Below are 12,318 nucleotides of genomic sequence, written 5' to 3' on the forward strand. Positions count from 1 at the left end.
TTTAACAGACTCATCAGTTAAATAGAAAAGTATTAAATTCTTATTTTATGTCAGAATACTCAATCCTTTAAAAAAAACTAAGAAACCACGAAGAGTTTTTAATCTTTATGTGTGAATAAAGTGCCCTTGAATATGTAATTATACATCTATTGAAGTTCTGATGTTTTACTCTAATATTACAATTAGATGTGAAGTAATAATATACTCTTAACTAATTATGATAGGACCATCACCAAACAAATGGTGAAATAGTTACTGCCTTCTTCATATTTCTTAACAAATATGCTTTGTGATTACAGCTCTGACTTTATTTGTTACTCGATGGAAGCTTCAAAATAACACTAGGATTCCATATGTCATGTGCTGTTAAGTGTTTAACAATTGCCTTTCCTCCAAATGATACACATTTAAGTTAAATTTGCATTATTTATATCTTCTTCATCACTCTACATCTAGACAATCAATAAAAAAATAATCCAACCACTGATTTGTAACACTGATTTCCAAGGCATAAATTCTTACACTGAAAATTTAACTATCAGCTCTTTGGAATAAGTTTAAGCTGGCTCCAGCACATTATGGACACCACCTTCCTTACATGTCATAAATTGGTAATGATAGTTGAAAGGGCCATACCCAAGGTTATTATGGATTTTGATGGGGGCGAATATTTCCTACAGCAAAAGTGCTAGACACTAAGCAATGGGGAAGGGAAGAGTGGAGAGATCAAGTGCTACAATTACTCTGAAATATTTTTGATGTTTTACTTGTGAGAAAAAATCCAGTCAGAATTACCTATAGCATCATTGTTATTTTTGACTCCTTACTATTTGAACAAAGCCCACCATTTTGGCTCTCAATATTGCAGCCTAAGTTCCTCAGGAATCTTTTTCTTCCTTTTTTAATCAGAAAAAAAAAAACATTTTTCTCATCCTTTCTCTATCTTCTTATAGTTTCTCTCAAATGATCATTGTGAATAGTCCTTCCAGAATAACAGTTAAACCCAGTTTCTTTATAGTTAGCAATGAAAACTTAATCTTTTTTACACATGACAGTTAAAAGTCAAACTTTTTTATAGCTGGCAGTTTAAATTCTTCATCCCAAATACTCCTAAGAGATCAAAATTAAAAACACACATTAACCACTGACTTCTAAAAGAATGGCACTTGAACCATCTCTGTTCAAGATTTCAAAATCTCTTAAAGATGTAGTATGTTTATATACCTAAATTTTTTCTAACAGTATTATTTAAATGGTAAGGACACTGAAAACAGTGCATGAGACCAGTGATTGAGAATGACTGAACACATAGTGACATAAGAATATGATGAAATATCTTTGTGCCTAAAGAAATTATAAATCTGAAAAAGACAAAGAAATCTGGGAAGACTTATTAAATATTAACAAGTGAAGAAAGAAGAATCAAAATAATATAAACACTGACCACAGCTACATAAATAATAAAAATTATATCAACAAAAAATCTGGAAAAGTGAACAAGGTAAAATATTAGAAGAGAACAGAGAAGCAAAAAGAATAAATTTGTTAGATCTTATTAAAATTAATCTATACTTAACTCAAATGTATAACATAGTACAAAGTATACTCAACATAAGTAGATCAGTTACCAATTTAAATATTCTTTTTAGCAACATAAATCACAACTCATACTTGTTTACACATAACTTTTAAAATAAATCATGGAACTCTGTATTTTACATGTTAAAATATTTGTTATTTGTGTCTTTAAATATGATGACAGCTACTGAATTGTAATAAATTTAAAGGAAATATAAAAGAAAATATGTAAATTCAAGATACTTTATTTTCCCAATTACATGTAATAATTTTCTATATGTTTTCCAAAATTATGAGATCTAAATTGTCTTCCTCTCTCCCTTCTCTCTACCTTCAGAGGTGGTAAGCAATTTAATTTGGGTTCTACATGTATTATCATGCAAAACTTACTTCCATATTGGTCATTGTCACAAGAAAATATTCCTATAAAACCAAAACTCCAAAATAAAACTATTAAAAAACTAATGTTGCAAATAGTATGCTTTGATCTACATTCCAGCTCCAACAATTCTTTCTCTTGAGATGAATTTCATTCTTTGTTATAGGTCCTTCAGACTTGCCCTGGATCATTGTCTTGTCAAAAGGATCTAAGTCTTTCACAGTTGATCATTGTACAATAATGCTGTTACTGTGTTCTGTGTTCTGCTTCTGCTTATTTCATTCTGTATTAGTTCATGTAAATCTTTCCAGTCTTTTCTGAAATCATCCTGCTCATCATCTCTTATAGTATTATTATATAGTATATAGTATAGCAATAGTATCCCATCATATAACTGTTATGTAGAGGATGGCAGCATGGAATCCCTGCAAAATACAGGATCAGCCTCACCCAGAATTCCAGGGGACCACCCCCTGGAGAACTTTGGGTGAGGGGCAGTTGAGAGGTAGTTAAACAGTTGCTTTCTGGGAGTTGAGGTGAGCAGATCTTTCTGCTTGCTGCTCCTGACTTGGGGGTTCACCTGAGTGGCCATTGTGGCAAAGCCATCGTGGTTTTTACTCAGGAGTTAGCCTGTTTAATAGGGTTAGTCCTTGCCAACATCAATACAACAATTATTTAGTGATTTAGAGATTTATATATTCACTATTACTAAGAAAGCCAGTTTAGCTAAGTGCCTTCCCCCCCTTCTGAGGAGGGGGAAGGGCAGCTTCAATCTAACAGATCAGTGTTACCTCTCCCTCATCCTAAACCTGATTATCCTCTCTAGCTTTGCTCTTTACTTCTTAATATAAGGTTTGCCTTCAATATCTGTGCCTGGAAATTATTTGGGGATACTCACAGCTCATAGTTACCATCCTAGCTTGAATCCTCTCAGCTGCCAGTTTTAAGGAGATCAGATCCATCTCAGTCCTCAACATATAGATAACTAGCTTCTACTTATTCCTCTATCAGACCTGTGAGGAATATAAGTTAAAGAAAAGGGGAACATCATTAGAGTTCAGCCTCAACAGACCTTGCTAGAAGTACCTCAGATTGTCTCCATTTTCCAGCTGAAGCCTCAACTGCTTGCGGGGAGGGGTTTGAGAGCCAGGAGTGTCTAACCCCTCCTTTCTCACTGAAGCCTGTCAATCTGTTTGTGTCTTGGAGGTTACTGGCCCTGGAATAATGATCTTCTTCCCCAAAATATCTGTTATTATCAACATAACATACCACAATTTGTTTAGCCATTCCCCCAATTAATGTAGATCCCCTCAATTTCCAATTCTTTGCCACCACAAAAAAAGCTGCTATAAATATTTTTATATAAGTATGCAATTTCCCCTTTTTTATTATCTTTTTTGAATAAACACCTAGTAGTGGCATTAAAGGATCAAAAGGTACTTTGAGTATAGTTGAAAATCGACCTCCAGAATGATCAGATCAGTTCACAACCACCAAAAATGCAGTAGAGTCCCAATTTTGCTACACTCCTTCAACATTTATCGCTTTCTTAAAAGAAAAAAATATATAAAAGAAAACCAAAATGGAATGGGCTACTTCAGGAGGTCAAGTGAGTTCCCCATCACTGAAAGTCTCCAAAGGGACCACTGGTTGAGCATATTTTAGAGGGCATTCCTGTAAGGGCAAGAGTTGAACTAAATAACTTATAATTGATATCTGTGTAGTTAATTTTGAAACTTTTTGGTATAGATCTGTAATTTCATGGGTATGAGGCAATTCCCATTATCAAAACTTCAAACATTCAATCTTCATTTTAAAAGGAGTATTTAATAATATTTTGTTTGATATTTTAAAAATTAAATTCCAATCTCCAGCCTGTGGAAGGTTTTAATAAATTGTAACTGTTATACTCTCATACCTCCCTGGGTACCAACAATTGTCAGAAGTGGATCAGTGACCTGACAGATCCAGGGCAAGCAGTCAATCACAAACAGTGGGCTATCCCTTGCCAGGTTGAAATACTTATTAAAATTTGCATTTAGCATTGTATAAGGCAGTTTCTGAGCTAGCAACCACACTGGTGAATATACAGGAAAACAATTAAAATTCTGTTTGGGGCACCTTGATTGGCACAATGGGTTGAAAGCCAGGCCTGAAGATGGGAGGTCCTGGGTTCAAATTTGGCTTCAGACACTTCCTAGCAATGTTACCCTGGGCAAGTCACTTAACCCACATTGCCTAGCCCTTACCACTCTTCTGCCTTGGAACCAATGCATAATATTGATTTAAATATGGAAGGTAATGGCTTAAAAGAAAAATCTTACTTCTTTAAAAGTACTGTGCAAGATTTTGTTGTTTTTTAATGCTCTTATTTTAGGTACAGATAGTTGTCACTTCTGCTTAAAGATCATCAGATACCTTAAATTGGCTATCTCTGACTTCTTGCTTGCATCTCTTTCAGAGATCTTTTCTCTCAGTTTTTTTTATTTCATCGAATTCTTCCTGCAGTCTTATGTTTACCTCAGCATTCTACATGATCATAAATTCTTTCTCAATATAACCTACAGTCTTTGCCACCTTAAAGTAGCAGAATCAAGCGAATTACTTTCAGAGTAGCCACAGAACCTGACACCATCTAGTTCAGGATTTTTTAAATTCCCTCTAGTCAAGAGCCCTATTTTTTCAAATCAGTCACCAATGCTCCTGTTTCTTGTCCAAGTTCATTTGACACAGAACTCTACCCCAAATACCCCCAAGACACATCTCTCCAGCTCCATGAAGAACCAAAGCTGCCATGATAAAAAATGTGCTTGGCTTTTATATTTTGCCCATTACTTCTCAGTATGATTTCATCCCCTTCTCCAAATCTCCCCCCCCCGTTTCAAATGAGTACTTAAGGAAAGAAATCATTTTCCCCTTTTGCCCTAGGAATATTTCAACAGCTGATCCCCACATACCTGTACTTAAGAACAAGTCTCCACTCTTATGCTTCTCATGTAATCACTTTTTTTTCCTTTTTTGTTTCTCCAGAGATGAGTTCTTCTGATTAGTTCCCTTTCCCTTGCTCTTAATAATAAAGATCTTGCTATACACTATCAGTCAAAATTTAATTTCAGCTGCTTTTCTTAGTCCTTTTTAAAATTCCTGTTTACTCTTATCTCACTTCCTGTAAAGGTAGAAACTTTTAATGCATTTTGTCAAATTCTTTTTTTAAACTGAGATATTTTTCCTCTAGAATTCTTTTTATTTTATTTTTCTTAGACCTGATGCCAATCTTCCTGTTCAATCCACTTATGATTATTATGTTGAATTTCTTTTCCAAAAGAGAAGTACAGCATTACTGCTTCATCTTCCATTTCTCCTCTCAAAAGCCCCTGATTTGATTTTGCTCTCTATCTAATGGAAAGGATGAAAAAGAAAATAATGATTTTTTTAAATCCTCAATTGTACCATCAATGGTTTTAAAAAAAAGCGACATTCATTCAACTGATCAACAAGCATTTAAGTGACCTCAACATGCCAGGCACTATGCTAGGTGACGGGGACAGAAAGCATAAATGAAAGACCACCTGATCTCAAGATACTTACATTATAACTAGTTTTTGAGGACTCAAGAGGAAAAGGAAGAAAGTTATCCCTTCACTTAATTCCAATACTAATTGTGACTGCTATTTACATAAGCTTTATATAGATTATCTCTTCTGATGCAGACAACCTATGAAGGGAGCATGCATTAAAGGCCTTATTTATTACCCCCAAATTTTAGTTGTTCCATTGTTTCACTTAAGTCCAATTCTTCATGACCCCAAATAGGGTTTTCTTGGAAAAGTGCTGGGGTGATTTGCAATTAATTTCTCATTTTACAGATGAGCTCATCTATAACTGAAGTAAATTTAGCTGTAAATTTACTGTAAAAAAAAAACTATGAATTTAAGTGAGTTAAACAGAGTTAAGTTATTTGCCCAGGGTCACCCAGCTAGTAAATGCCTGGAGTCATATTGAACCCAAGTCTACCTGATTCCAGGCCTAGCCTTGCATCCTCTGAACAACCTAGCCGCTCTATCCCAGTTTTACAGATGTGTAAACTAAGCTTCAGAAATAAAGATTTGCCCATGGCTCCATAGCTTTAGACTTATTTGCCTGAGTTCAAATACCATATTAGTTTCTACTATGTTACAGGGACTATCATAAATTCTCTTAACTGAGAAACTCAGAGTTTTTATTAAAAAATTTATTTTGAACTTAGTTTTTAAAATAGAATTTCAAAATACACAATAGAATACAGGAAGATAATTATATATGAAACTGTGGTGAGGACCTGTTCCTAACACATAGCATGGTGGGTATTATATGTCTCTAAGGGGAGCAGAAGAGAAATATCTCTACTTTCCTTCAAATACCCTTCTTTAAGAGAGATTTTATTTCTTGCCAGTAGAGGAAGCAGAAGTTTGGAGCCAGTGGCGTTTGTGCTACTTTTCTCTCTTCAGAGAAGGAGTGTTGAGCTAGAATCATATTTACTATCTCATTTAAATATTGTTAACCCATTTAAATAATTTTCATGTTCAATCTAACTTCTGATTGCTGTTTCTTTATTGGGGGAAGCAGTACCCCAAGCTTTATTTTCAAGGCTACATTCCCCACCAAATCCTAGTTCCAAAATAAACATAATACTTAGCCAAGAAATCCATTTATCTAAATCAGTATCAAAAGTCAGAGAAAGTGTAACTAGTTTTTATTGTTTGTCATTTGTTTGTTTGTTTGTTTTTCTTATTCCTGGCTTTTGGGTTATTTCTGTTTATTTTTATTTTTATTTTTAGAAAAATTTTCCATGCTTACATGATTCATGTTCTTACTCTCCCATCCACCCAACCCCCCCCAACCCCAATCCCCGTAGCTGACGTGCATTTCCACTAGTTTTTACATGTGTCATCAATCAAGACCTATTTCCATATTATTGATAGGTGCACTGGGGTGGTTGTTTAGAGTCTACATCCCAAATCATATTTGCATCAACCCATGTGTTCAAGAAGTTGTTTTTCTTCTGTGTTTCTATTTTCACAGTTCTTCCTCTGGATGTGGAAAGTGTTCTATCTCATAAGTCCCTCAGAAATGTCCTAGATCATTGCATTGCTACTAGTATAGAAGTCCATTACATGCTATTGTACCACAATGTATCAGTCTCTATGTACAATGTTCTTCTGGCTCTGCTCCTTTCACTCTACATCAATTCTTGGAGGTCTTTCCAGTTCACATGGAATTCCTCCAGTTTATTATTCCTTTGAGCACAATAGTATTCCATCACCAATAGATACCACAATTTGTTTAGCCATTCCTCAATCAAACCCTAACCCTAACCCTAACCCTTGTTTTCCAGTTTTTTGCCACCACAAAGAGAGCAGCTATAAAACATTTTTGAACAAGTCTTTTTCCTTATGATCTCTTTGGGGTACAAACCTAGCAGTGGTATGGCTGGATCAAAGGGCAGACATTTTGTACTTGTTTTATTAAGAAAATTTCCATATATAAACAGTAGAACACAAAAAAGAGAAGGTATATGAAACTATGAACCTCCATGGCATATGAATTTCTTAAAAATATGCAACTGAGTACACACATTACTATCACAAAACTGTTCTACTTCTCTGTACTTCCTATGAGAAATTCTTTGGAAGTACTTATGCTTTTAGACAAAATGGTATTCCATTGCTATTTTTACATCCTTTTCTATCTGTATTTTCCCCCTAAAACTATAATAATCTTTCTGAGATTTAGGAATTCCATGGGTTCTAACCACATCTATAACTTCTGAGGTACTGATATGTTTTTTAAAGGAAAAATTCCTAGAAATGTTTGACACATTCATCTTTCTAGAAGTATGAAATTTACTTCCTTCTATGGAAAAAAAACAAAACCTGATCATGGTTTTTGTTGTTGTTGATGGCCTAATTGAAGGATCAGTAGCTGACTCTGCCTTTCTGGAACTAATTAATTACTGACTCTTCAAATTCCTTGCTCTGTCCCTTGTCCTTGACAGAGGAGAGATGAAGTATGTGCTGAGTGAAATGGAGCTGAGAATTCATTATAAAAATGCCCAGGTGGGCCCAAGACTGCTGAATTGGAGCAATAGACAGAAGAGAAAAATAGAAGAAAACTTGGGAATCACAATCCAGTCTCTGAACAGGAGGAAAAGATCAGGGGTGCCAGTAATTAGGGAAATTTATAGTTGTATGTGCAAATGGTTTTCGAAAGTCGGCATACTGGCAATTCAAAATTAAAAGTAAAATATGTGCACAGATGTTTATGTATTTGCTCTAGTGATCATTCAGGGAGTACTTTAGGTAGGATGTCATAGTAGGTTCAGGAAGCACAACTTTGAGCCTCTCAGTGTCACCTCTCTAGAGACCCAACCAAACATTCCTGAAATGTAGTAGTACACTTAAGGTAGAACTCACGGGATCTCAGAGGTCACCATCTGGTTCAGCCCTATCATCTTATAGTTGAAGTCCATGGAAGGATTAGGATGAATCAAATAGGAAATAATTGGAAATGCTAAGATAAGAATAAACATGACTGACTTCAAATTCAGGGTTTTTTATAGAGCACCCTTTTGTTTCTGGTATCAAGTAGAAGAAGCTGGAACTGAGGTCAGTGGAAGCAGAATATGAGTGTTAGAGATGATGATAGTTTCTGTATTTCAGAGAAGACGGGAAAGTTTCAAGAGTAGTGGGGGAGGAGGAAGACTTGTACTGCCAGAGCTACATACAAACCAAACTTTAGATTAGGTGGCTGTCAGAGGTCTTTCACTTTAGGGGTGGTTAACATTTTTTGTCCCATGAATCTCTTTCAACAAGTATTATGAGACACCTCAATAAATTAATATACTACTCATGTTAGTTTACCTTTATTTATTGTTTATAATAATTTCAAAGACAAATATCATTTCTAAAGTTGAAAAAATTAAAATTTATATTATATTATTATATTTATAAAAATTATTTTATTCTATCTATAATTAGGAAAACTATATAAAATTATAAAACTTTAATTATACAGATATTTTATTTTGACCTTTCTGTAAGAACTAAAAGAAATAATCCAGCAGGACCTCATATGCCTACTATTATTGCAAGGCTTCATATTAAATTACTTTATTTTAAAAATATTATTGAATATAAGGAAAATATTAAGGGAATAAGTTACAACATGGCATAAGCTTAAGAATACCACAATCACACATAAACTTAATTTTGATATTGTTTTTCATTTGAAAAAATACTTAGCTGCAATATTTGACTGAACACCACATAAACACCATCAAATCTAGTTCTGAATTGTGATTATTTCTGTTTTGGCATAAAATGAAATTGCCAGTTCATAAAAATATGGCAATAGAAAATAACGGGAGAAATATGTAAGCTCTCCTGCTAAGAGATGGAAAACTTTAAAAAAATTTTGACCACTTGACCAAGTGATGACAAAGGATAGTGTTATGTTTGTAATAACAGGGATGTTGGGAAGCTGATGGACTGGCCTGGGCTAGGAGTCTGCAAGACTCTCTCTCTCCTCCCCTACCCCACAGGCTTGAGTGAGTAGGGAGGGGGTAAGGTACTCCTTGCTCACAAAACCCTCCCCCCAACCAGCTGGTTTTCAGTTGAAAATGGATACAGGGCAGTGTGTCTTCAAGCAAGATTCAGCAAAGGTAAATCTTTAATGATGTTCCCTTTCTCAAACTTATATTCCCTACAGGTCTGATTGAGGGACAAAGGAGAAGCTTGATCTCTTGATGTTAAGGACTGAGAAGGATCTGACTTCTTAGGCTGGCAACTGACCAGAGCCAAGCTTAATGGCTGTACTGAGTATACCCAAATGATACTCAGGCACTGCTACTAAAGATAAAGCTTATATTGATAATGAAGGAAGGGAAGGCAGGGAAAGGGTATCAAGGATTTGGATAAACTGGGAAGCCCTGATCAGTTAGGTAGAAACTGCCCTTCCCCCCCACCCACCTAGGAGGGAGTGGCAGACCTTTAGCTAGCTTGCCCTCAAAGCTAATAGTAATTACTCCTAATATCTAAATAACTAAATGAAAATAAAATGCTATTGCAATGAATATCTAATTCCACTAGACAGGCAAACTCCTGAGTAGAAACCACTACGGCTTTTGCCACTATGGCCTCCCAGGCAAACCCCAAACCAGGAACAGTGAACAGAAAGACCTGCTCACCTCAACTCCCAGAAATCAACTGTTAAACTCCTCCCCAACTGTCCCCTCATCCAGAGTTCTCCAGGGGGGGTCCCCTGGAATTCTAGGTGAGCCTTGACCCTGTATCTTGCAGGAATTCCATCCTGCCATTTTCTATATTATAATATATTTTGCATTATATATATTTTTATTATATATAATATAATTTGCATTATAAAATATTTATTTTTCTACTGGCTAATGACAAGTGTTCTATTAAATGATAAATGTTTTTAAAGTTCAGTTTTAGATATAATTTCACTTTTAACAATGTTTATATATAATCTGACCTTTGTAGATACAACTTCATTCTCTTCTGCCACTGCTAACCTCTCATAGAAATTGTTTTTGAAGGGGCATCTGGGTAGCTCAGTGGATTGAGAGCCAGGCCTAGAGAAGGGAGATCCTAGGTTCAAATATGGCCTCAGACACTTCCCAACTGGGTGGCCCTGGGTGAGTCATTTAACCCCCATGGCTTAGCCTTTACCACTCTTCTGCCTTATAACCAATACACAATATTGATTCTAAAACAGAAGGTAAGGGTTTAAAGAAAAAAAAGAAATTCTTTCTGAATGACCCATCAGTGTAGCCAAACAGTTCATTTAGAAATTTAACATCAAGAAGAGTAACATAAGTAGAGGATAACTTTTAATAAGATAACAGTTTTTCCCAAACTTTAAAGGCAGTTTTCTCTTGAATTTTATTCAAGGATCCTAAGAAAAACATTAAGTAAAATAGCAAAGACCCAGAGTAGATAGATGGACCACCCCAATCACTACTTTTCCCTTATTGCCTAAACCAGTAGTTTTCAAACTTTTTTCCTCTCAAGTTTCACATAAGCTCTTAAAAATTATCAAGGACTCTTCCAAAGAAACTTGTATGGGAAATAACTATGATATTAACTATATTATATATTAAAACATCTTAATATTATTATGAACATATTTTAATTTCTTGATTTCTTTGAAAGGATCTGAGGACCACCAGAGGCACTGGACTATATTTGGAGAATCTTGATCTAGTGGAAACCTAATATAAATAACCTGAGTGTGTGTGCATGTGTATGTGTATATCTGTCTCTCTCTGTCTCTGTTTATGTCTCTCTATTTCTGTCTATATCTCTCTCTTAGAAAGATGTAAGAATGAATCAATAGTTTTATTCAACACTTCAATGTCCTATGCAGAAAGAAAATGCTCTGGCAACATACTACATTTTCAAATCTGTTTCACTCCCTTCCAAGATGCTCCAAAAGTGCTCCTTTCTACATTTGATCAATTTCATCAATACCACACCTGTTAGCAATGCAATGGTCAACAACCACTTATTACAACTAATGACTCAAGACACAGAATGAACAAAAAGAGAAGTGAACTTTTAAGAAACAGCAGGGTGAGAAGAAGGATCTCAAAACTTGAACAGACTGTGTTAATCTTGCTCTTGCTAAGGGGCAAGACCTTAGAACCCAATCCTTTCACCTGGGACCATGGGGACGAGGTTTAGACTATTCATGGAGACAAAGAAATTACATTTGTATGGAGAAGGTGGCTCAAAACTGGCATTCCTCAAAATATTGAGTTAGAACCAAAATGCGCCAAAAGGAGCGCCCTTATCATCAAGCATGGTGAAAAGCAAGTGTGTTCTTATGCTCAAAAGGAACAACTAAACAACAATCCCAGCACTTTACATTACAATTATATTATTTTATTCCTTAGCTTCATTTCATAAAGCATTGTATGTTATGTTGGTTATGTTCTGGGGTGCTTTTCATTATTATAGTTTGATATAACTTGATGTACAAATAGTTTTGAAATGAAGAGTCAGATTGTGCTCTCTATGTATGTATGTGTGTACATACACATAATTATATATGCATATAAGTATGCATGTATATGGGTATATGTTCTTTTAAAAATTAAATTGAATTAAAATTTTCCTCACTTGCATGCAAAAAGTTTACAACATTTTAAAAAGAATTTGAGTCTTAAATTCTTTTTTCCTGCCTCCCATCCCTTTCCCCAACTCCTATTACTGAGATGATAAACAATCTGATATAGATTTATATGTACAATTATGTAAAACATTTTTCCATATTCATCCTTTTGTGGAAAGAAACTTAAA

This window comes from Gracilinanus agilis, chromosome 1 (assembly GCF_016433145.1).
Source record: "Gracilinanus agilis isolate LMUSP501 chromosome 1, AgileGrace, whole genome shotgun sequence".
NCBI lineage: Eukaryota > Metazoa > Chordata > Mammalia > Didelphimorphia > Didelphidae > Gracilinanus > Gracilinanus agilis.